The 27,088-nt window shown below is 36.6% G+C and overlaps 1 protein-coding gene, 1 non-coding gene and 1 pseudogene across 3 annotated transcripts in view; 2 read left to right on the top strand and 1 right to left on the bottom strand.

Moving 5' to 3' along the window:
- DIAPH2 (diaphanous related formin 2) overlaps positions 1-27,088 on the top strand; it is a 1,048,823-nt gene that overhangs the window by 850,665 nt on the left and 171,070 nt on the right. The gene's annotated exons all lie outside the window — the stretch shown is intronic.
- On the bottom strand, positions 1,357-1,460 carry LOC149991142 (U6 spliceosomal RNA). The gene has a single exon (XR_016508724.1). It is a non-coding gene; the product is annotated as a U6 spliceosomal RNA (small nuclear RNA).
- Positions 8,856-16,127, top strand: LOC149991141 (E3 ubiquitin-protein ligase FANCL pseudogene; annotated as a pseudogene).

The raw sequence follows: 27,088 nt of genomic DNA, 5'->3' as shown, positions 1-27,088 counted from the left end.
ACCTTCTGTGGTAGGAGACCTGTGGGGTTCAGTGGTGCAGCCTCCTTGATCTCATAAGCTTGATGTTTTTGGCATGCCCTTTATGCCATTCATGTGGGCTCTCTGGTTGTAATTGGGTTTTGGTTGTTGTTGGGTCATTCTTTGGTGGGCCCTTCTCTCCAGGTGGCTGACTGAGAGTAACTCCGCCCAGCATGTATTGTATACTATTGTAAAGGTGTTGCCAGAACAAAAGCAAACAGCCTAGGAAACAAACACACACCCGCAAAAATAACCCCCACCTAAAACCACACTATCAACAGCAACCAAGCCAATATTAATAAAGGTGTAAAGACATTAAGACTATTATAAGAAAGTAAAAACGAATATGAGATGACTTACTGAAAGAAAAGTGAGTATGTGGGGGTAGAGGGAGTAAGAATAATAAGAGTAGGGATTAGAGACAAGAGGAAGAGAGAAAGAAAGTAAAATTTACATTGAAATAAAAAAGGGAGGAGGGAAAGTATAATGGCATAAGAGAAGTATATAGTACTAGGTTTAAAAACAAAAAATTAGAGAGAGAAAGTGAAAGAAACAACAATACCCCAAAATTATATACATGTAAATAATAGGGACCTAACTGGATAAAAAGATCCACCATAGCACTATCAACAGCAAATGAGCTAAGATTTATATAAGTTGGATGGGAATAAGAGGGAATAAAAACAGAAAAAAGCTTAATAGATGTCTAGAGGATAAAGAAGTTATTTTTAGAAGATAGAGGGAGAAGGAATATTGAGAGTAAAGAATGAAAACCAACCTAAGACAGGGAAAAATTAACATTTAAAATGAAAAATAAAAAATGCAAGAGGAAGGCAAAATGGAGTAGGAGAAGGGAATGGTAAAGTTTGAGATTCAGAATACAAAAATAGTGACTATCTAGAAATAAGATTGAAGAAATGCAACAACAACCACCTTATCTGCAACTAAAAAGAAAGATTGATAAAGGTGGAGAGAGAATAAGGGTATTTTAAGAATGAGAAAAAGAACGAGATGGCTAATGACAATCAGAAATGGTTTGGAGAGACTGGAGGTGGGAGAAATAGTAAGAGTACGGAATAGAAATAAGTCATAACAAAAAGAGAAAATAAAATTTAAATCCAGGATAAGAAGAGAAAGGAAGAAGGTAAAAGGGAGTAAGAGAAGGGAAGATCAAAATATGAGATTTGAAATAACCTGTAACATAAAACCTGGTGACATATTAGGCCCAAACTTGGAGGGCCATATATGGATGTTAAAAAGCTATGCAGGGGAGAAGATAGCACCTTGTTGTGCCTGTCTATTCTTTCTGCTCTACTGGGTTTAGTAGGTCAGGGCCCGAAAATTATGGAACACTTCATGAATTTGTGTGTCATCCTTGTGCAAGGGCCATGCTAATCTCTGTATCGTTTCCATTTTAGTATATGTGCTGCTGAAGTGAGCATTTATGGTGCAAATTTAACTAAACTCTCGTGTACTTTTAGAGATCATTAAAAAATTTTCTGTTAATAATCCTAAAAACCCACAACATGAAGGTGCCAAGAAGGTGACCATTGTTAGTAACTGGGATAATAATCCAAGGCAGAAAATAATTATAGCAATGAAGTTCCAACATAATAAGTTTCTAGGAAATTATTAGAGGATTCTTTAAATGTTGAATTCATGTGAGATCAAATTGGGAAGGACAAATGGGAAGAAAAATATCACACCTAGCAATTTAAATACTTTTTTTCAGTTGCCAGAAATAGTATCGACCAGTTTCCATGGCTCATTTAAAACTCAAACTTCCTGGCAGAAGAAGATGCAAAGCACTGAAAAAGGATTATGGTCAGGTTGAATGCTATCCACACATATTCTGTGCATTATATGTTACCCTTATGCTTCCAATTTCTTAACTTTTTTCTTATTTACCATGCTTTGTGGTCCTGGGACCCTTCGTACACCACTTTCCTCTATCCATTTTGCTGCTTCAGAAGAATTATCTTTTATTTGCTTACCTCCCTTACAACAGTGTTTCCCACCTCCATTGTCCCAATCTGATATTCTTAATAATAGCTGTGGGAAAGAAGAAATAGGGAAATATAATTGCATGAGCATTGTTTGAAGTCTATTTTACTTCTTTTAAGTCTCAGCATTCTCTTTTAGGAAAACATACAAAAAACAAGACTGACACTATTTACTGCTCCCAAGAACAGCCTCTCTGACTTTGGGCAAAATTGTTCTGGCTTTGGTGACAGGGAGTGGGGCAATTAAAGACATTGCAAATGGACAGAGAAAGTTCCTTGATGGACCCTTGACTCCCAGCTTTTTTGGAATTCTGATATTATTGCTGCTAGAATTTCTAAGTGTTCCTAATAGTGAGTGAAGCCACAAGTAGAAGATAAACCTTTTGTATAGCTACATAAATTATTTAACCAATTAATATAGACAATTATGATTTGTTTTGGTCTCATAAAGTACACACTTTAAAAAAAATTTTAACAGGGAAAATATCTTCTCATTAAAGTTCCTCAAACCACAACAGTTATTTACAGCCTGGCAGGTAAGAACGTGTTCAATGAAAAGGAAAAATTTCGGGATTCAATGAGTCGTTTGGCAGGTTTAGCATTTTTCAGTTTTTGACTTTCTAAATTCATTCAAATAAAATATTATGTCTTACTGGAATAGGCCATAATTAGGAGAGTTTTTTATTACCAAGATATGTAAAACACGTTTTTTTAAAAGCACTTTTTAAGTAGTCTAATTTTCTCTAATATTTTGAAAACATACCCCTCCGTTCAGTTTTTATTCTTTATTTTTAGAACACCTTTATTTTATTTTTTAACTTTATTTATTTTCTGTTAATCGTTTTTTTCTCCTAAAATACTTTTTTTGTTTGTTTTAATTGTGCATTGGTTTCAGGTGTACAGCTCAGTGGTTAGACAATCATATAATACTGTATACATAATATTTCCCTAGATATTCTTAGTATCCCAGCTTGCAGGCTAACTCCAATAAAAGTGAGACTGTGGTGTGTGCGCTTACCTGTTTACTTAAACTGAAGCATGGCCCTTGGGAAATAGCACCCTTTATCAATAGTGATTTTCTTAAATCAAATCATGCAAAAATATTTTTATTATGTGCATTATGCATCACTTTTTAAACTACTATTTAACTTCCATTCTTAACCATCAGATAGCTTTTGTTCTCTTAGTTGTTTTAGCTATAAGAGTTAAATGTGGCATTTTTGTAAATGGAAAGAAGCTTAATTTTGAATTATGGCTTCTTCTGGTTTCTTTTCTGGGCTCTATAATATGTGTACATGTCCCGGCATAATTGAAGGTAAAAAGGGTGGTGGTTGGGTTGAATTCATCACAGAATTTTACTTTCTATTTGTATGTCCAAAGCTGCTTTTGTACCAGTTAGCAATGACCTTTTATTCTAGACTTAGGGTATGAGATTATTAGAGGTGACTGTTTCTGAAATATTTCCTTTCTAATTATTAGTTTAAGCAACTTTGCTTGCAGTGCTGACTTTTCTTTCATGATTTTTTTTTTGTTTTGTTTTGTTTTTCTGTGTGCTACTTCTTTTCACTAAGCTGCTAAATCTTTCACAGAGGAATTAAATGTAATGTTTCCAGAACCATGAATAGCTTGTGCCCTTTTCTTTGTGTCCTACTTCAGAAATATCACAGCTGCAGTGGTATTGGGTGCCCTGGTTTCTTCCTGTTTCTGCAGGGAAGATCCTGCTTCAAGGTAGACCCAAACTATTTTGTTCCTAGGATTTTCATCTTCTCAATGATGTGAATGATTCAATGTTGTTTTTTAAAGCACATTGTTTCTTTGTCATCTTATTTCACATAGGTTGATTATGCAACTTGTAGGAATAATAGGAACTGGACAAGGAAGTATAAATGAATACTTATTTACAAATCAATCTTTCCTATTAGAAAACAACCCAAAGAAAGGGCTCTATGAATCTAGTCACAGTGTGGTACCTGTGTGTGTGATACAGGCAGGAAACATCTCCACAAGCCATAAAACGTCAAAAATGCAGCTAAAATGTAAACAAGCCACTGGTACATTTTTTTATGGTACTTTGGTCATTGGAATACATTGTTGCCAAATGAAAAGGTCTTTGATTTGCATTTAGGTCAGAGAAGGAGAGGGTTTTCCTTGCTAGGTCCCCTCCCTTTAAAGTATTCATTTTATGTTATTCTTCAATTTTCTTTCCCCATCCACTTGTCATTTTATTTGTTTTAACTTGAGTATTACACTGTTTATGGAATGGCCACAGCTTTTGAAGTTCATTCTGCAGTGCTCTAAGTTTTACTGAGAAAAAAGTAACTTTCTAAAATAAAAATGGTATTGAACAAATTATTTAAATCCTATTCAAATAATAGAAGGCGAACTTGACTTATTCGACTTTGACATCTAATTTGAATTCTTTGTGTATGCTGTCTGAAAGCTGCTACCACTTGTTAAATTTGAATAGGAGAGAACAAAACAGAGATAGTAGAATTACTTCTTTTCCACTAGCATTAAATTAATTTTAGATTACACAGAACCACATCTTCATTATTAAAGTGAAAAATTCAATATGTATTCCAAAGTGCTCTCCTCTTCTAACTCCTTTAACAATGTCAAAATTCTGCATCTGAAGAACAGGGAGATTAATATTTTATTATGGTATATATGTTATTTCTAAGCTTAACAAAGTTAAAAATTCTTTCTTCTTATGTTTATGATTTTCCTTAAGCTAATTACAACAGCATCCACATAAGTAATTTATATTACTGACTACTTGCCACTTAAACTGGAAGGAAAATACAGTTTTAAAATAAAAAGAAAGAAGCCTGCTTTGAAAAGACTCTGTATCATTAACAACTTTATATTTTCCTAAGTAAGCTCATTTTGAAACATATAAATACATTAAGTTGGAAATGAATCTTATTTATATGCTAGCACTGGTTATGATTCATGGATAGTACTGGTGCAAGCTGGTAGTTTAAAAACGCATATATTTTTTTTACTGCTTTTTGTACCCACTGGTGTCAGCTGTTCAAATGATACAATAATAATCAAAGAACTTATGGCTTAATATACTGGCTATTCTGCTCTAAATATATTTTATTCTTTGACATTAAATATCTGTCTTGCCTTGATATCTACATTTCAGAAATGCACTACCCATTCCTTATGCTGTTTAACTGGGGTTATTAGTCCTTTGACAGTACTGCATGCTGTTGACAGTATCTTTAATTTGCTTAATTTCCTGACGTTTTCTATGTTAATGTTTTACTTTGGGATTTTTAAATGCCAGATTTGCTCTTAAAACAGAAAAATCTTCCATTATTAAGATTCAGTCATATCACTGAAGTACTACAGAATTGTCCAGATGCAATAGGGAGAGATAAAGAAGGGATCACGGATAATAAATTTGCGCTACTTTCTCCACAAAATTATTACTGCAAGCTTTAAGTCTCAGCTATTATTGATAAATATAAATATGGATTGTATAAGAAAAGTCTATGCCTATTTATAATCGCATTCAAATCTGGTTTTATTAATTGTTTTAGGCTAAACCGCTCCATAAACAGTCCCAAGACAATTTGAAAACAGGTATTTGTTTCATAATCTGTTTTTATTGCATATGCATTTTATCTTATGATTTTTGTAATCAAAGTAATAAAACTAAATAATGCTTTCTGGCTAGCTGGCAAGTAAACAACTTTATACAGTATAAATGCATTTTATCTTGTGAAACAACTGATGGTCATTCAAGTGGATGATTGTTGAGGAGGGGTGGGAAAAAGCGGTATTTTCAATTGGTTGCCAGGCTTCTAACAAAACAATTCCTATTAAAATCTTAGAGAATTTCATCTGACTGAATCCCCACTGAAATGACAAGCAAGGAATGAGAGCTATAGTCAAAGGAGCAAAGGGTGGGTGCACCAGTATCTGAATGAGTCCCCCGTGGTGACCTTTAGATGGATCCACTATGCCGTGGAGTTAGTGCCTCTCACCATTGCTTGTGAAAATGCTTTGCAGTGTAGGATGCTGTGTGTCTTACATTCTGCTTACTAAAATTGCTTATACCATTTCAATTGGCTATGGTATTTATCATGTTCTGTCCTCACCATTATGTGAGCATGGTTAAGCCTATAAAGCAGCTGCCTTTTTTTTTTTAATGGATCAAGTGATTGTGATGTATTGTATGAGTATCATTTCAAGTTTCTTGAGCACTGTGGCATCTAGATGAAGTAGTAAATAAACATTAGGCTTTAAAAAAAAGGAGACTTGTATGCTATTCTTCAAATTCTACATTGCCTAAAAATAAATAGTGGCCATAAGACCCTTTTAGTTCAATAAAACGGATATATACATCCATTAGTGAGCACCTATAAATCTGTGTTTTAATGTTAATGGGCATTGCACATGCGTATCAAGAGGTAGAAATCCTCAACAATATTATAAAATCATGTTATATTGATCATTTTTTACAGCAGTTTGAACCAAAGGGACATCCTCATGTACCTTGAATATATACACTTGAACTAGCTTGGTTAGTTTCTTTTAAAGTATGTGAGGTGGGAGATGATCGATCTTAAAATTATAAAAGCCTTTTTGAAAATCTAACTTCATAAAATGAGCTATGTTGTATGTATACCTGTGTAACATATGCAGCTCCTTTGGTGTCTGGGAAGAACTAGGTGTCATTCTAGCATTCTTGTCCACTCTCACGTTGGGTTTTTTGTTTGTTTTTTTACATCTGACACTCCCATTCTGTAGCCCTCACACCCCACAACTTCTCCTCTGATCCCTTCAACTGCATTGTCTCTTTCCTTCTCTTTCCAACTGGGAACTCTTATGCCCCACAATTTACTGAAGTGCTATAATTATAGCCTATATCTTCTATTAATGTATCTCCATGCTATACTTTTCTGTGGTGGCATAGAATATTAATGCGATTAGTACCATTCATTATGATGTACTGCCCATTTTCAGGGACAGCCCTAAGTCACAGGATAAGCTTCCTACACAGTGGTCCACCTTTTCTTCTTTGAAGAAAGAAAGAAAAATTTATAATTTAAAAAAAAGTGAAAACTTCTCAGAAAATCTACCATTGCTAATATACCGCCCCCCCAAAAAAAAACCCAGAAAGTTTGACATTGAAACTTGGGGAATCTTCATGAATAGCACATTTTCCAATGTTCATCGCATTTGAGAATACTTCGCAATGTTCAGCACAAATGAGAATACTTTGTTTATTTCCTACAGTGATTGTGAAAACAAACTGAGATGGTAGATGTGATTTTCATGGTTTATTTAAAACTTGAAAAGAGCTTTAATGTGTATAAAGATTATTATCATTGTTATCCAAAATTTTTACAGTAACAGAGGTGTGATCCAATTTGTACCTATATTACATGCCTCGTTTTGAATAGTTCAAGGCTATGAGGAAATGTGGCTCTCAGCTATGGAACTGTCATCATATTAAAAAGAGAAACATTGTTTTGAGTGCATAAATATTCCAGTATTCATTCCAGAAACGGGGGATTTTTAGTAAAATATGATGATTCAAAATATGTGATGACAGATAAGTATAATTATGATTATTGGGTCATTACTGGGAAAATAGGTAAAATGTTATTAGTTTCATGTATATCTATAATTGATTGAGTTATATTAACAATTAAAATGTAAGCCTGAATTTATGAGGTTTTTAAATAAGAGCAGTAAATATATTTTATTGAACTTTCAGTTGCATTGCCTCTCGGGCTCTTTCAATATAGAGTAAGTTTCTAAATGGAACAATTAAAATAAATCTTAAAGTATCCATCACCCCATATTCCAGATTCTACATAATTACAATGAAATGTAATGCTTCTGTTACAAGTTTACAAAACAATGAAAATATTGCTTGTACCCTGGCTTTTATATTTCATCCTGAGACTTGCTTTCTTTGTGTTTCTATAATAATGAAAGTGGTTTATTTTCTTAGCTAAGCTATTCTAGTGCAGTAAAATTTTGGAAAGAAAAATTATTTTGGATCAAGAACAAGCCACTCTAGGAATTAAAATAGTAATCCTTTTCCTGTTTTTTTAATGTAAGAAAAATCTTAATATATGGCATGAATATTTTGCTTTGATAGATTGAATATTCAAACATGTTAGTTATAATTGGGCTGCAAAAGTAACAGTTCTTTTTAAAAAAAACCAATATAGTTGAATATGCACTTAAGAAATGCAATTGGTTCATACTTATAATAGTATCTCCATAAAGATTTTTATTTTGTCATCTGATTTGTTCCATTACTGTAGATAAATGTGTTTTTAAGTTTCATGATCAGAGGGGCCATAGCCATCACAGGTCTGTCAGAAACATAATATTAATATTTTAGCTTCACACTTGCTTTCATGAAACATATGAATAGAAGCTATCAGTGTCTAGGGGCTGTCTTCAAATAAAAAATTCAGCATGCTCTAAACATGATACTAGGATTTCCTGCTGAGATCATCTAGAATCTGACCATCCTGAGAAATGATTGTGGGTAGATTCATATTCTCAAATGCTATAGGTTCTTATTCTCTTATTATACTTGATTGTGATGGTGAAGAATATGACTGTGAAAAGGAATGATACCACATGAAGAGGGACATCACTTACAGAATTACAAATTGGTCAGTGTCTCCTTGCTGATATTTCAGAATTGTCTGACTAAAATTATATGGTTTAGTTCCATTTTCTAAAAGACAAAACAAAAAGCACAATGGAAGTGGAATTCTGCAGCATTCTGAGTCTTTCATATGAAAAGTAATGGTGGCCAGGCTGGCTCATAGGCCTCCCGAGGCTCCATGGATGGCGAGCCATGGAGGTGATGGAAGTAAGCCTGTGCACCAGTGCCCATTGCTTCTTTCCCAAAACTGAGCAAAAAACAGGTATGAATATTCATTACTGCTCATGGAAGAGATTTACATATTAAAATATTGTTTCCTGGAGATTTGGAACTGAAGAATACAAGTTGGCAGCTGAGGACAATACTTAATGGATATCATCAAATAGTACAACAGAGAAAGAAGTACTTGCTAATCTAATGAGCTTTATGATGGAGTTGAAGGTGGTTTTGGAAGTTGCTTTGAAGAATAAACAAGAGATACATGCACTACCTCCTCCTCCCCGGTTCTACTCAAGTCTTATTAAAGAGATAGGAATTATTAGTTGGGATAAACTTGTATATGCAGTTTCTTGCTTCAGTACCATTAAGTTAAAAGCTGAATATGCTTCTGGTAGAGAGCATCTAATCACTCTCAATTTGAAAGCAAAGTACCCTACAGAACCACCAGATAGTTTTGTGAATTTTCCTGTTTCATTTTCTGATTTCTGGACACCACAGAGCTCTGTAATAAGCATCCGTAGTCAATAATTGGCATTATTGGAATCACTGAAGACATTCTATGGATAAAATTGGTTGGAAGACTTGGATACTTGATCCAGAAAAACCTACATGGAGAGCAACAGCACACAAAATTGCAGTAGGGAATAATTCTTCAATAAACATAGAGGCAGACCCCAGGCATCCTACTATGTATGCTTCCTAAGTTCTGTTTTCTTAGAGCTGACCAAGTGATGAAACCCCTGGGAATTAAGCTGAGCAGAAGCCTACATTTGTGGGATCCAGAAAATATCTGTTATAAAAATTGAAAGATGTTAAAGAAATTGATTTTCTAGCTTGTGCTATTCTGGAAAAATCTGATTTTTCTTTTTTTGTTTTTGTTTTTTTTTTAATTTTATTTTTTGGTTATTCAATTACAGTTGTCCCATTTTTCCCCCATTGCTCCCCCCTCCCTGCCCATCCCTTCTCCCACAATTATATCCCTCCCCATTGTCCATGACCATGAGTCATTCATACACATTCTTTGACTAAACCCTTCCCTTACTTATCCCCCTTCTCTCCCTCCCCCCTCCCCCCTGTTGACTACTATTCTAGTCTTTGCCTATTTAGTCCGTTTGTTTGTGTTGCTCTTTAGTTTCCTGTATTGGGTGATATCATATGGTATTTTGCTTTCTTTGCCTGACTTATTTCACTAAGCATAATCCTCTCTAGTTCCATCTATGTTGTCGCAAATGGCAGGAGTTCCTTCCTTCTTTCTGCTACATAGTATTCCATTGTGTAGATGTACCACAGTTTTTTTATCCACTCATCCACAGATGGGCACTTAGGCTGTTTCCAGCACTTAGCTATTGTAAACAGCGCTGCTATGAACATAGGGGTGCATAAGTTTTTTTGAATTAGGGTTTTAGGATTTTTCAGGTATAATCCTAGCAGTGGAATCACTGGTTCAAATGACAGTTCCATTTTTAGTTTTTTGAGGTAATTCCATACTGTTTTCCATAGTGGCTGCACCAGTCTGCATTCCCACCAACAGTGCAGTAGGGTTCCTGTTTCTCCACATCCTCGCCAGCATTTGTTGTTTGTTGATTTGTTGATGATGGCCATTCTGACAGGTGTAAGGTGGTATCTCATTGTGGTTTTTATTTGCATCTCTCTGATGGCCAATGATGTTGAACATTTTTTCATGTGCCTACGGACCTTCTGTATGTCCTCTTCGGAGAAGTGTTTGTTCAGGTCCTTTGCACATTTTTTAATTGGGTTGTTTGTTTTCTTGGTGTTGTGTCGTATAAGCTCTTTATATATTTTGGAGATCAGTCCCTTGTCTGTGATATCATTGGCAAATATGTTTTCCCATGTGGTTGGTTTCCTTTTCATCTTGCTGATGTTTTCTTTTGATGAGCAGAAACTTTTTAGTTTGATGTAGTCCCATTTGTTTATTTTTTCCTTTATTTCTCTTGCCTTAGGAGATGTATCAGTGAAGATATTGTTATATGTGATATCTGAAATTTTCCTGCCTATGTTTTCCTCTAGGACTTTTATGGTATCACGGCTTACATTTAAGTCTTTAATCCATCTTGAGTTTATTCTCGTGTGTGGTGTAAGTTGGTGGTCTAGTTTCATTTTTTTGCACGTCCCTGTCCAGTTCTCCCAGCACCATTTGTTAAAGAGGCTCTTCTCACTCCATTTTATGTTCCTTCCTCCTTTATCAAAGATTAGTTGACCATAGAGGCCTAGGTTTATTTCTGGGCTTTCAATTCTGTTCCACTGATCTATATGTCTGTTCTTATGCCAGTACCAGACTGTTTTGATCACAGTGGCTTTGTAGTATTGTTTGATGTCTGGTATCGTGATTCCTCCTGCTGTGTTCTTCTGTTTCAAGATTGCTTTTGCTATTCAGGGTCTTTTTCGGTTCCATATGAATTTTTGGAGGATTTGTTCTAGGTCAGTGAAATATGTCATTGGTATTTTAATAGGGATTGCATTGAATCTGTAAATTGCTTTGGGTAGTATGGCCATTTTGATGATGTTGATTCTTCCCATCCAAGAACATAGTATTTGCTTCCATTTATTTGTATCTTCCTTAATTTCTTTCTTCAATGTTGCATAATTTTCAGAGTACAGGTCTTTTATCTCTTTGGTAAAGTTTATTCCTAGGTACTTTATTTTTCTTGTAGCTATAGTAAATGGTATTTTCTTTTTTGCTTCTGTCTCTGATATTGTATTGTTGGTGTACAGAAATGCCTTAGATTTCTGTATATTTATTTTGTACCCTGATATTTTGCCAAATTCACTTATTATATCAAGTAGCCTTTTAGTGGAGTTTATAGGGTTTTTTAGGTATACTATCATGTCGTCTGCAAATAGTGATAGTTTTACTTCTTCTTTCCAAATTTAGATGCCTTTTATTTCGTTGTCTTGTCTGATTGCTGTGGCTAGGACTTCCAACACTATGTTGAATAGAAGTGGGGAGAGTGGACAGCCTTGTCTAGTTCCTGATTTCAGGGGGAATGCTTTCAGTTTTTGTCCATTGAGTATAATGTTGGCTTCAGGCTTCTCACATATAGCCTTAATGATGTTAAGGTATGCTCCCTCTATTCCCATTTTGCTGAGTGTTTTCAACATAAATGGCTGTTGTACTTTATCAAATGCTTTTTCTGCATCTATAGATATGACCATGTGATTTTTGTCTTTCATTTTGTTTAGGTGATGTATTATATTTATTGATTTGCGAATATTAAACCATCCTTGCATCCCTGGGATGAATCCGACTTGATCATGGTGTATGATCTTTTTGATGTATTGTTGGATCCTGCTTGCCAAAATTTTATTGAGGATTTTAACATCTATGTTCATCAGTGATATTGGCCTGCAGTTTTCTTTGTTTGCTGTGTCTTGACCTAGTTTTGGGATTAGGGTAATACTGGCTTCATAGAAAGAGTTTGGGATTTTTCCCTCTTCTTGGATTTTTTGCAATAGTTTGAGGAGGGTAGGAGTTAGTTTTTCCCTAAGTGTTTTGTAAAATTCGCCTGTGAAGCCATCGGTCCAGGGCTTTTGTGTGCAGAGAGATTTTTGATTACTGTTTCAATTTCCTTCTTTGTTATTGGTCTGTTGAGACTTTCCACTTCTTCTTGATTCAGTTTTGGAAGGTTGTATGTTTCTAGAAATTTGTCCATTTGTTCTAGATTGTCAAATTTCTTGTCATACAGTTGTCCGAAGTAATTTCTAACTATCATTTGTATTTCTGAGGTATCAGTCGTGATTTCTCCTCTTTCATTTCTGATTTTGTTTATTTCAGTCTTCTCTCTTTTTTTCTTAATAAGCCTGGCTAGAGGCTTGTCAATTTTATTTATTTTTTCAAAGAACCAGCTCCTAGTTTTGTTGATTTTTTGGATTGTTCGTTTAGTTTCTATGTCGTTTAATTCTGCTTTGATCTTGATGATTTCCTTTCTTCTTTTTGCCCTAGGCTTTGTTTGTTGTTGTTGTTCTAGTTCTTGTAGCTTTATGGTTAGGTTTTTTATTTGAGATTCTTCTAATCTGATTTTTCTATGGATTGTGGAATTTGTTATGCCTATCAACTTGATGGTGCCCATGCCTGATCAAGTGTGTTATAATTCCCAGTGTGGACAGCCTTTCCACCAAATATGCTTATATGAGTGGTTGAGAGGACTACAGATTAATAGACAGAGTTTTAACATTTTATTTGGTGAAGGTCCATATTATAGTAAGCCAATTACCTTGAAAATGTCTGGACAAGATGGAGGCTTAGACGGACACGCTAGGTCTCCCTCTACAACCAGAGAGGAATACAACTACTTCGAAACAAAGGATAACTAGAAATTCCAGAAAATAAAGCTACACAGAAGCCCAACATATGAAGTTATAAACCAGCGGTGCCATTTGGGCAGGTAAGAGTTAAAGAAGGCAAAGCTGTTTGCGGAGCGGCGGGGCGGGGCGGCGAAAAAGCCCAGAGGCAATCAAGCCCCTGGCGTGCGCGACTCCAATCAAGCCCCTGGCGTGCGCGACTCCGGCGCTGGGGAGCAGCCGCAGCATCGCCTTGAACAGTGAGGCCCAGGGGGGCGGGAGGACGGATCCCGGTCTCCTAGCTGAATAACTGTGTGAATCCATCTTGGACCCCCGCCCCCACAGAAAGCACCACAGGGCTGCGAAATAGGTCGCCGACAGGCAGGCGCCGGCAGGTCGCTGATTTGTGACGCTTACACAGGCACCGCCCCCGACAGCCAGCCCAGGAAAACAAAACGCATCTGTCAAAATGTGGCAGATAAATATAGAGATCCCGGTGGTGCAGCTCACCAGGCAGCAGATAGAGAACCTGACAGATGAACAGATAAGAAACCTGTCAGAGGCTCAGTTCTGGGCCATTGTTATCAGGTGGCTTACAGAATTCACAAAAGAGCAGGAAAAAGATATGAAAGAAGCGAAAAACTTTCATAACGAAAGGAACAAAACCACGTACGAGACAGATGGTGAGGAATCCAGAGTTCATTTCAACAAACTGGAATATGGAGAAGGAACAAGCAGTCAACCAATGCAGCGAGAGGAAATGGCAAGCAACAATGAGAGGATCAGAAACCTCTGGGACAGCTATAAAAGGCCCAACATAAGAATCATTGGTTTGCCAGAGAATGAGGAAGATGAACTAGAACTTGAAAAATTGAGTGAAAATATAATAAAGGAGAACTTCCCAGACTTGGGGAAGGGAATAGACTTGCAGGTCCAGGAAGCAAGGAGAGTTCCCAAGAGACTGGACCCAGGGAGAACCACTCCAAGACACATTATAATCAAAATGTCAAAAATTAAAGATAAAGAGAGAATCTTAAAAGCAGCAAGAGAGAAGAAAAGAATTATGTACAAAGGGGTCCCAATTAGACTATCAGCTGACTTCTCAAGGGAAACCCTACAAGCAAGAAGGGACTGGCAAGAAATATTCAAAGTAATGAAAATCCAAAACCTACAACCACGAATACTCTATCCAGCGAAATTGTCATTCAGAATAGAAGGACAGAGAAAGTGTTTCCAGGACAAAATAAAACTGAAAGAGTTCATTAGATCCAAACCACTGTTATATGAGAAGTTAAAGGGACTGGTTTAAAAAACAGAAGCTAGGGAGATGAAACAAAGGCAAACGAAACAGGCAACGAGAGTGGAAAAGGAACTGTGGGTAAGGGAAGCATAGTGGGGGGAGGTCAACAGGGAGGGGGAGTGGGGAGAGGGAGGGAGATGATATAGGAATTGGGGATCATGGTAGGAGGGAATGGAATAGACGGAGAGAGGTTGGGAGGAACTGTATGCACAACTAATGGACATAATCTAAAAGGGGGGGACAACTGGAGGGAGGGGGCCACCGGGTGGAGGGGAGCAGAGGGAAGGGAAAGTGGCACAAATGTAATATTTTAATCAATAAAACACATTAAATCTGAAAAAAAAAAAAAAAAAAGAAAATGTCTGGGAGGAAGCCTTGAAATGAGAATGTAACATTTCTGTAAAGAACTAGAACTTTCAAAGTTATCAAAAGGATTTTGTTTGTTATCTTCAGAGAAAATATAAAGTAAGACATACTAACATCAAAAGAACAATGGGGAAGCCATAATAATATACATCTGCCTTTGTCTACTCACTCAGGGTAAACTGGGAAATTATAAGCCAGAATCCTGTAGAACATCCTAAGTTTTTGACTTCCATACTAGTTGTAGAAGTGCGTGTGTACTGAGATGGACATCTTGACTTGTTAAATATATCTGGACTGGTAAAATCTTGATGGGGTTCATAACATGATTTTAGGAACTGAAAAAAATAAAAAAAAGAAAAGTAATAGAAAAACAATTTTAAAAAAGTTCTCAACCATTCTGACATAAAAAAATAAAAAGTAAGAAATGTAATGCCTAAGATTGTGTTTCAGGGACATAGTATGTCCTCCTTAACAAAGATTTACTGAGTGAATGAATAAATCAACCATCTACATAAATATATGCTCTATTTTAGATATTTATCATATTTCCCTTTTGCCTTTTCTTTTTCCAAGCTTGACCAAATAATTTCAAATAGGTTATCATATTTTCCTATTAAAATGTTTTACAGTATAAAAGATAATATTTGCTCTTTGTAGAAAATTTGGAAATATATAATATGTGAAGACTAAGGAAAATTTCATCTATAGTCTCAATATCCAGAGCAATCACCATTAACATTTTTGTGTATTTTGTTCTATCTTGTATTTCTATGTATATTTCATCTTATTCATGTTATATTTATACACAGTTGTCTCTTTTACTTTTTCACTTAACTTTGTAAGCATCTTCATATATTAACAAGCCGCTTTATTATTCACCTTTTTAATGGTTGCATATTATAGTATCTGAATATATGATTATTCATTTCATCAATCCCTAAATTGGATATTGAACTTGTTTCTATTTTTTGCTTCTATAAATAATGCTGTAGTAAGTATTTTTATACATATAGTGCATATACTTATAAATCAACACAACTTTATCCTAGAAGGGATTCAGAAAAAAATGGAGGGGAGTGATGTCAGCAAGATTGCGGAATAGCAGGTCTCCTGCTTGTCTTTCTTCCTTAGTAACAATTTGACATCTAATTACAGACAAAAGTACCCTTGTGGGAGCTTTGGTATCCAGGTATGCAATTGTGAAACCCTAGTCGAGTCCAAGACCAAGGAAAGCTGTTTTGAGAAGTCAAGCTTGCACCTAAGTGGCTGACTCACTGTCTGTGGTCCCAGCTGCAGACCAAGAAATAACTCTGTACCCCCAGTGAATTCAGCTACAACCCCATATGGCCTGGGTCTGCCACCAGCACTATGTGCCAAGGGACCTGGGAGGAATCACACCCACTCATACCTCAGGTAATAGGCCCACAGAGTTCGTTCCTGGCTATGGACCCTGAAATATCCAATGAACAGGCTCCAGTCCCTCTCAGCTGTGGTCCTGTAGCCTCTGGAGGTAAGTCCGCCAAATTCAGTTTGACAGTAGATTGTACAATGGCCCTGTAACTGGGCTCAAGCCCCTCCTAGCTGCAGTTCATAAGCAGTCCTGCAAATCTATGAATCCAGTAAGAGGCACTTCCATCAGTACCTCTAGATATCCTAAAATTGCCCTGTACCCTGCACCAGCCCCTCTCAACTGGAATCAGGAAGCAGTCCAGCCTACCCAGGGACCTGGTGGGAGATATACTCATCCATGTCTCCAGAGTCAGTTCTGCAGACCTCTGTCCTGACAGTGGACCCTGAAGTAGTCCTGGGACTCGGTTCTACTTCCTCTTGGTCATGGGCCAGGGCCAGTCCTGCTTCCCAGAGACCCTCCATGTGACCTAGCAGAAGCCCTCTGAGGGACTTGGTGGGAGCCATATCCATTCATATACCTGGTACAGACCCAATGTCTGAGGTTCCAACTCTGAATGCTGAAGCAGACCCTTACCCTAGTATCACCCTACTAAATAAGGTGCTGTAGACCATCCCATACACCCAGGGACCAGGCAGAATCCACACCAGCCATAACACTAGTAACAAGCCTGCCAGCCTCAGGCCTAGAATCAGCCTTGTGACTCAGCTCTAAGACAGCATGACTGCAATTTTAGAGGTAATCCCATCAGCTGTGGGACCTGGCAGGATAAGTTATTTACCTGTTGAAATTAATCTATAGAAACTGAAAGGAGTATTTGTGCCTTTAAATGCACAGACACCAATGCAAAGCTACATGGATCATAAAGAATCAGGCTAATATGATGCTACCAATGGAAACTAATTAAAGCTCTAGTAACCTCAGGAATGGAGACCTATGAATTACTTGGCAAGAATTCAAAATAATAATTTCAAAGAAATATTATGAAATGCCAGAAAGCACAGATAAACAACTAACTAAATCAGTAAACCAATGCATGAACAAAATGAGAAATTTAATTAAGAAATAGAAAACAAAAAAGGAACCAACTAGAAATCTTAGAGCTGAAGAATACAATGACAACCGAAAATTTCAATAGAGAGCATTATCAGGTTCAATCAGAAGGAAGAATCAGCAAGTTTGAAGACAGATCACTTGAAATTCACTGGAGGAACACAAAGAAAAGCAAAAGAATGAAAACTACAGAAGAAAGCCTACATGAATTATGGGACACTATCAAGTGCATGCACATTTGTATCATGGGAGTCTCAAAAGGAGGAGAAAGAGGCAGAGAGTTTGTTTAAAGAAATAATAGCTGAAAACGTCCCATATTTAGGAGAGATATGGATATCCAGGTACATTAAACTCAAAGAACTACAAAACAAGATCATCCCAATAAATATTACCCTGAGATACATGATAATTAAAATGTTAAAAGTCAAAGGCAGAGAGAACTTTGAATGTAGCATGGGAAAAACCATTCATCACATATAAGGAAACCCAAATAATGCTACCACTGGATTATTCAGCAGAATCTTCAGACAAGAAGGACTGGGATGATATATTCAAAGTGCTGAAAAAAACCCTGCCAACCAAGAATACCACACTTTGCAAAACTCTCCCTCAGAAATAAAAGAGATATAAAGATATTCCCAGAAAGAAAAAAGAAAGCTAACATTTGTTTAGCACCAGTAGACCTGACTTACAAGAAATGCTAAAGGATATTTTTCAAGTTGAAACGAAAGGACACAGGAGAACAATGGAAAAGATACAGAAGCATTAAACTCATTGATAAAGGTAAATACATAGTCAAATTCAGAATACCCTAATACTGTAATGGTGGTTCACAAATGACTTTTATCCCTGGTATAAAAGTTAAAATATGATAATATTTAAAATTACCATAGCTACAATAATTTGTTAGTGAATGCACAATATAAATAATGTAACATGTGAAATCAATAGCATAAAATGTGTTTTGGTGCAATAGAAGTAAAAGTGTAGAGGTTTTGAATGCATCTGAAAATAAGTTGTTATTAGTTTAAAATAGACTGTCATAACTATAAGGCTTATAGTAACAACAGAGAAGAAACCTATAATAGATACACAAAAGAGAAAGAGAAAGAAATTATAGCATATTATTAATACTACAAAAAATAAATTATAAAGAAAAACAGCAAGGTAAGAAGGAAGAAACTAAAAATCAGTCAGAAAACAATTACAATATATCAGTAGTAAGGACTTACCTATCAATAATTACTTTAAACATAAATGGATTAAATTTTTCAGTTAAAAGATAAAGAGTGGCTTAATGGATGAAAGATATCAAACAATATGCTGCCTTTGTGAGACTCACTTTATCTTTAAGGACTCACATAGGCTAAAAGTGAAAGGATGGAAAAGGTATTCCATGCAAATGGTAACCAAAAGAGAGCAGGAGTAACCATACTTGTATCAGATAAAAGAGATTCATATTCAGTCACAAGAGACAAGGAAGGTCACTATATAATGATAAAGGGGTTAATTTATCAAGAAGATAATGTGTGTGTGTGTGTGTGTGTGTGTGTGTGTGTGTGTGTGTGTGTGTGTATCTCCAACATTGAAACACCTAAATATTTAGAGCAAATGTTAACATAACTGAGGGGAGAAGTAAACAGCAATACAATAGTAGTGGGGGAATACAATACCCCACTTTCAACATTTAATAGGTTATCCAGACAGAAAATCAATAAGGAAATAGCGGACTTGAATATAACTATAGACCAAATGGAAGGCATTATGTTAAGAGAAATGTCAGATAAGACAAATACTGTGTGATCTCATTTATATGAGGAATGTTAAAAAGCTGAACTCAAAGGTATCCAAATTGGAAAAGAGAAAGTAAAACTACAATTATATGCAGATGACATGATATTATACATAGAAAATCCTATAGACTCCACTAAAAAACTACTTGATATAATAAGTGAATTTGGCAAAATAGCAGGGTACAAAATAAATATACAGAAATCTAAGGCATTTCTGTAAACTAACAATAAAATATCAGAGGCAGAGACAAAAAAGAAAATAACATTTACTATAGCAACAAGAAAAATAAAGTACTTAGGAATGAACTTAACCAAAGAGATAAAAGACCTGTACTCGGAAAACTATGTAACACTGAAGAAAGAAATTAAGGAAGATACAAATAAATGGAAGCAAATACCATGTTCTTGGATGGGAAGAATCAACATCATCAAAATGGCCATACTACCCAAAGCAATTTACAGATTCAATGCAATCCCTATTAAAATACCAATGACATATTTCACTGACCTAGAACAAATACTCCAAAAATTCACATGGAACCAAAAAGACCCTGAATAGCCAAAGCAATCTTGACACAGAAGATCACAGCAGGAGGAATCATAATACCAGCCATCAAACAATACTATAAAGCCACTGTGATCAAAGCAGTCTGGTACTGGAATAAGAACAGATATATAGATCAATGGAACAGAATAGAGAGTCCAGAAATAAATCCAGGACTATATGGTCAACTAATCTTTGATAAAGGAGGAAGGAACATAAAATGGAGTGAGAAGAGCCTCTTTAACAAATGGTGCTGGGAGAACTGGACAGGGATGTGCAAAAAATGAAACTAGACCACCAACTTACACCACACACCAGAATAAACTCAAGATGGATCAAAGACTTAGATGTAAGCTGTGACACCATAAAAGTCCTAGAGCAAAACATAGGCAGGAAAATTTCAGATATCCCACGTAACAATATTTTCACGGATACATCTCCTCAGGCAAGAGAAATAAAGAAAAAATTAACAAATGGAACTACATCAAACTAAAGACTTTCTGCTCATCAAAAGAAAACATCAGCAAGATGAAAAGGAAACCAACCATATGGGAAAACATAATTGCCAATGATACCTCAGACAAGGGACTGATCTCCAAAATATATAAAGAACTTATACAACTCAACATCAAGAAAACAGACAACCCAGTTAAAACATGGGCAAAGGAGCTGAACACACACTTCTCAAAGGAGGACATACAGAAGGTCCATAGACACATGAAAAAAGGCTCAACATCGCTAGCCGTCAGAGAGATGCAAATAAAAACCAAAGTGAGATACCACTTTACACCTGTCAGAATGGTCTTGATCAACAAATCAACTAACAAGAAGTGCTGGCGAGGATGTAAAGAAATGGGAACCCTACTGCACCATTGGTGGAAATGCATACTGGTGCAGCCTCTATAGAAAACAGTATGGAATTACCTCAAAAAACTAAAAATGGAACTGCCTTTTGAACCACCAATACCAGTGCTAGAATTATACCCCAAAACTCCTAAAACCCTAATTCAAAAGAACTTATGCACCCCTATGTTCATAGCAGCACTGTTTACAATAGCCAAATGCTGTAAACAGCCTAAGTGCCCATCTGTAGATGAGTGGATTTAAAAACTGTGGTACATTTACCCAATGGAATACTATGAAGCTAAAAGAAAGAAGAAACTCCTGCCATTTGCGACAACATGGATGGAACTAGAGAGAATTATTCTTAGTGAAATAAGTCAGGCAAAGAAAGCAAAATACCATATGATATCACCTAATACAGGAGACTAAGAACAACACAAACAAATGAACTAAATAGAGCAAGGAACAGAATAACAGTTATTAGGGTGGAGAGGTGAGGGAGAGAAGGGGGATAATTAAGGAAAAGGTTTAGTCAACATATATAAATGACTCATGGACATGGACAACGGGGGTGGGTATGATTGTGGGAGAAGGGGTGGGCTTGGTGGAAGGGAGCAATGGGGGAAAAATGGGACAACTGTAATTGAAAAACAAAACAAAAATTCTATAAAAAGATAAAATAAAAAATAAAATTAGAATGGAAAGAAAAAGAAAAAAGAAAGCTTCTAAATAATTGGCTTTATGAAACCAAAACCTTCTAGGAGGATCTTGTATTTCTTTCTCTGTACCTTTGAGATATAAATACCTGGTCTTTTCAAGAACTCTTATCTGGGCCATCTTTTAAAGAGCTGGTTTATGGAAGGTAGTTCTTATCAAAAGGAAAAACCTTAGCTCTCTGAATAGATCAATGTAACTTACTTCAGCTGTTCCATTCTAAGTTAGTGAGTTTTGCTTTATGGTACCTGTCTCATGTGTTTTGATTTTTGTGTAATGGTAATTATTTAGTTTTTAGTTGTCCTTAAAAATTAAGATTTTTAAGTGTTAAAAATTCTAATTAAGTAGGGAAGGAATTGTATGGTTCTGGTAGTAGAAGGTATAAATTATGGAGATACATTTGAAGAAAAAGGAAGAAAGTGACCTGTTCTAAAGCTGGTTTCTTCTGAATGGGTAAGAAAAGGCAAACTAAAAGGATCTAGGAAAGTTGTATAAGGTTGTGAAAAGAAATCTTGAGAAGAAAGTAAATAAATTTAAACATCAAAAAAGCTAAAAAAAATAGCTGAACTCATAGAAACAGAGGGTAGATTTGTGGTTGCAAGGGCCTGTGGGGGGTGGGTAAAGTTAGGAAAATACTGGTTAAAGTAAAAACTCATTTAGAAGATGAATAAATTTGGAGGATCTAATATTCAGCATATTGACTATAGTTAACAATACTGTGTTGTATACTTGAAAGTTGCTAGGAGACTGAATCTTAAATGTTCTCACAAAAAAATTGTAACTATGAGTTGATGGATCATTTCACAATATATACATATATCAAGTCATCATGTACACCTCAAAGTTACACTGTGTTACAGGTCAATTATATCTCGACAAAGCTGAAAAAAAAAAAGTTTATGAGGAGAAAAGCTCCAGGCAATAGACATAAAAAAAGTGATTAGAAGGAGAAGTGAAGTTGAGCGACAACATTGTCTGAAAAAGAAAAGAAATGAAGTGAAATGAGAATTCTTTCTTACTTAAACCATGTCCAAAGCATTGTTTACCTGGGTCAAATCAAATCTGTAATGGCTTATTTTATATAGATGATAGATAGATAGATAGATCTAGTTTTCTAAATCTAAATCTATCTATATTTTGTTCACATTCTTTAAATAAGTATTTTCAACATTTTTTTTCCAATCAAAAGTCTTTCATTGGCTAAAACCAAAATGCATTAGCATTTTTTGATAGGTACAGAGACCCTTAAAAATACATATGCATACAAACACCAAGTATCATGGGTAAGGCAAAAAGGTCCTCAGGATCATGCACACACACAGACACAGACAATTGCACTCTGTAAATATGTGTTTCTGTACTAATGCTAGGCACAAAGAAGTAATCCTCACCTGTTAGTATGGGGACAGTCACATAGTCTGTAAGGTAGCTCAAGACATAGCCCCTCCATGGACCTCAGAGCACAGATTGCGACCTGGCCAGCAGCCATAAGGAACAAGGAATACAGACTCTGAAGGCCCCTGTGTCTAGGTTCCTGTGTTTCAAGGCTCTGTTGTTTATCACAAACCTGCAGCACTTTCACAGGCTACCCTGGCTCCCTCCCTGCTGCCACTGATCCCTCCCTAACTCTATAAGTGGCATCAAGGCCAGAGGCAGGGTGCAGTCTCTCTCCTGGAAGACCCATTGCCGTCTGTGCACTCCCTTGTAATGTGATTAATAAACAGCATGTACACAACTGCTGGTCCTCCAGCTGTTTTTTCAAAATATGATGAACACTTCCTGGTGTGGAGCTCCTATGTTACATAATCCAACCTCTTCTGTGTAGCTGCCCTACTTTCCGTTTCTTCTTTTTTTTTAAATATATTTTATTGATTATGTTGTTACAGTAGTTCCAAATTTTTCCCTTTGCTCCCCTCTGCCCAGTACCCCACTTCCCTCCAGCAGTCCCAAACCCATAGTTCATTTCCATGGGTCCTGCATATAAGTTCTTTGGCTTCAACCTTTTCTACACTATTCTTAACTTACCCCTGTCTATTTTGTACCAACCAATTATGCTTCTTAGCCCCTGCACCATTTTACCATTTCTCCCCCTACCCCCTCCCAGTTGATAACCCTCCAAATGATCCCCATGCCTATGATTCTGTTCCTATTCTGGTTTGCTTAGTTGGATTTTGTTTTTATTTTTTAGATTCAGTTGTTGAGTTGTGAGTTTGTTGTCATTTTAGTGTTCATAATTTTGATCTTCTTTTTATTAAGTCCCTTTGACATTTCATATAATAACAGCTTGGTGATGAAGAACTCCTTTAGCGTCACCTTGTCTGGGAAGCACTTCATTTGCCCTTCCATTCTAAATTATAGCTTTGCTGGATAGAGTAATCTTGGTTGTAGGTTGCTTTTCATCACATTGAATACTGCTTGCCAGTCCCTTCCTGCTTGCAGTGTCCTCTCAGAAATCAGCTGATAGTCCTATAGGCACCCCATTGTAGGCAACTCTCCACCTCTCTCTTGCTGCCCCCAGAACTCTATCTTTATCTTTCACCTTTGGCATCTCAATCATGATACATTCTGGTGTGGTTCCCTCTGGGTCTAGCTCGCCCCGGACCCTCCGTGCTTCCTGTACCTGTATGTCCATCTCCTTCGCAAAATTTGAGAAGTTTTCCTCATTTTTTAAAAATTCTTGTTTCCTCATTCTGAACTGGTTGATTATTTTTTTCTTCCTTATGTCCCAAATCATTGATTTGAACCCCGATTTCCTTCCCTTCACCATTGGTTTTGTTTGGTTTTTCCTTTGTTTCACTTAGCATAGCCTTCACTTCTTCTCTTATGCATTTGCCATACTCAAGCATATCTGTCATGCCTGTGAGCATATTTATCACCCATGTTTTGAATTCTGCATCTGTTAGGTTGTCTATCTCCTCATCTGTTAGATTGGCTATCTCCTCGTCACTTAGTTCTCCCACTGGAACCTTGATCTTTTCCCCCTTTTGGGCCATACTTCTCTGTCTCTTCATTCTGACAGGCTCCTGTGTTTGTTTGCTTCCGAGTCTCAGGTAGAGCTGCTGCTCCTATTACATTGTAAAAGGTGGAGCCTTGGGGTCAGTACAGGGTGACCTATTTCACTTCGTTGTGGCGCTGTATGTGGGGGAAGGGTCTGAGATAGAACAATGCCACCTGCCCAGCACTCATCCCTTTTCCAGGCACCTCTCCCACCTCTGCACCAGATTGGCACCCTTTTAGCTGCTGCCCTAGCCATTGTTTCCAGAGTGGGTGAGTCTGAGGACTTTCCAGGACCATCGGGGCCCTTTATAGAAGCAGACCCCACTGACACCTGAAGCTTCTGCCTCCACCCCAACCCCCACTGGTCTGCACAGTCAGAAGCAATGAGGTTTAATTTTCCCCGGTGCTGGGACCTTAGGCTTCAAGGTCCAGTGAGGAGCTGGGAGTTCTCCCCAGGTGTCCTTCCTGACCTTTCAAAACATGGGACTGTGCTTTCCGCCAGCCCGCAGATACTGCTGCCACCACCACACCGTGTCCTCTCCGCCCCTCCTACCTGCCTGGATGAGCATCTCTTCCTCACATCTTTGTTTGCTGGACTTCCAGGCAGCTCAATCTCCTGGAACCCCTGGTTGTCTCCAGTTTTGAGGTAGCTGCACTCCCTCTTAGCTGTGGAGGGAGATGCAGAGTGTCCCTCTATGCCTCCATCTTGGCCAGAATTCCCTAAGCATTTATTATAGCCAGACCCTGAAGACACAAAGATGGAACTTTCCCCACAGTTACTTACTATCTACTATGGTAAAGAGACACATGAAGTTAACTATTATGTTGAATCATATGAAATTCTCAATTTTTTACCTATACAAAAGTCAATTCCATATGCTTCCACCTACTATTATACAATATGATAAGGGTTAATATGGTAACAAGTACGCAATGGCATGAGGACATAGATTTGTAAGCTAGTCATCCTTAGGACAAGTCATAATGCATATTGTTGCTACTTATTCAGCAAGAATGAATTGAAGGGGGATGTCTTTCTTGTCGGTATAGGTTGGTGCTAGAAAGGTGCTAGGCCAGGCTCATGCATCCAAATTATGCTATTTGGTAGCATTGGAGTACAAGTAACACCTCACATACCTGAAAGTCAGCTTTCCGGCAATCACACCTACCTGAAAATGCCATCTATTTCTTCAAAACATGCCCATAAACCTGTTAAGTATGCAAAAACCAAAATATCTCTGAATAGGCAAAAGGAATGTGAAAGTCCCTAAACAATAGCACATGGAATTTCATCTAAAGAGAGCCTTCCCAATCCCTCACTCAAATCTGTTTACTCTTCTATTAAACAGTTATATTGACTCTGTCTCCCCACCCCCACCCCAGCAAAAGGGAAACAGCATACTAGTGTCGGTAGGGGTAGATATGTTAAGACCCACTGGCAGTAATAAGAAGTGATATAGCTAGCTAATATGCTGCACCAGTGGAGATGAGCTAATTCTCAAAGCAGGTAACATCTTACAGGAAATAGCTCAAGATACAAAACTGGTTATAACTGATCTCAGCTATGTAAAATATATGTATATAGTTGCTACAAAATCTGAATAAGGTACTTCAGAAGATTAACAATATTTGTGGCTAGGTCATGGTATTATGGATGATTTTCATTTTGTCCTATTTTTTCTAATATTCTTTTTTGACCAAATGCTGATTATATCATTATAATCAATAAAACAATAGTTTAAACAAGGTGTTGAGATGGAAAAGAACCTTAAACACAGAGCAGTTTTGATCTATTTAAAGAAAAAACAGACACACGTCAAGTCTTCCCTGAGGATCTCTTTGGATTTAAAGCACAGTACAGTATGTATTTGATGGCCATGATAATTATGTGAATCAGCCAAGATGTATTTTCAATAGATTTTCTTTGTGAAGGCAGCAAAGTGTATAATACATCTTTGAAACATCCCTATATGAAGTGGCTAAGAGAAAAGATATTGCTATTTCAAAATTATAAACCCTCAGCTGTCTAGATCAACTCATTATCTGAGGTTTCTGGATAGCTGAGATCTCATTTCAGATTTTTTCTATTTTAAAATGAAATTGCTCTCCAGCTATTTTTGCAATTAAATTATGCAATATTATTATATCTAAGCTTCATCTCCTAAGTGTCCATAGCTATTTATTGAAGCATTATTTTCAGATGGCCATAGAAACAAATGTTTAAGTTATTGTATTTATTCTTTTGTAAATGGCCCAATTAGATGTTAAAATTTATCTTCTTTTCTTCAATGTGAGGTTTTTACTGTTCAATGTTGACCTTGTTGGTTGGCCCTTGCTTTTGCAGACTCTCACAAAGTAAGAGAAAAAATATTTACATATTTCCAAACTATTACAAACTGTTAAAATCAAATCATAAATTACTCAAGCTATTTGGAAAGTTTCCTGATGAAAAAAATATATACACGTAAGAATATAGTATTTAGAATCATATCTCCCTGTTAGTTGTGTTACAGTTGAAGCGCAGTTGCTACTCAGTCCTCTCCTCTTAAAAAAATAAAAATCAAACAATAACAACAAAACAAATACTAAAAATGAATTCATTGCCCTTGTGGAAGAATCTCAAATATTATCTTCATCTTTTATGTATGAAGTACACTTGTAGCATTAGCTGAGTCTTCATTACTGCTTAGAAATCTCCTCATTTGTTCACTGAATCGCATGGCTTGGTGTTTGTTCCGGATTTGCTCTACTGCCCTCAATCCCTCAAACTGAAACTCATATCCGTCAATCTCAATAAATGACCTTACTTTACAATTTTCTCAATTTTCCTCATTACTCATTCCTGAGGCCCACAATTTGCTCTTCGGTCACTCCTTTTA

The sequence above is a fragment of the Furipterus horrens genome, unplaced genomic scaffold (assembly GCF_987537825.1).
Source record: "Furipterus horrens unplaced genomic scaffold, mFurHor1.1.pri manual_scaffold_17, whole genome shotgun sequence".
NCBI lineage: Eukaryota > Metazoa > Chordata > Mammalia > Chiroptera > Furipteridae > Furipterus > Furipterus horrens.
The sequence above is the reverse complement of the archived record's forward strand: the minus strand, read 5'-3'. Positions and strand labels throughout refer to the sequence as shown.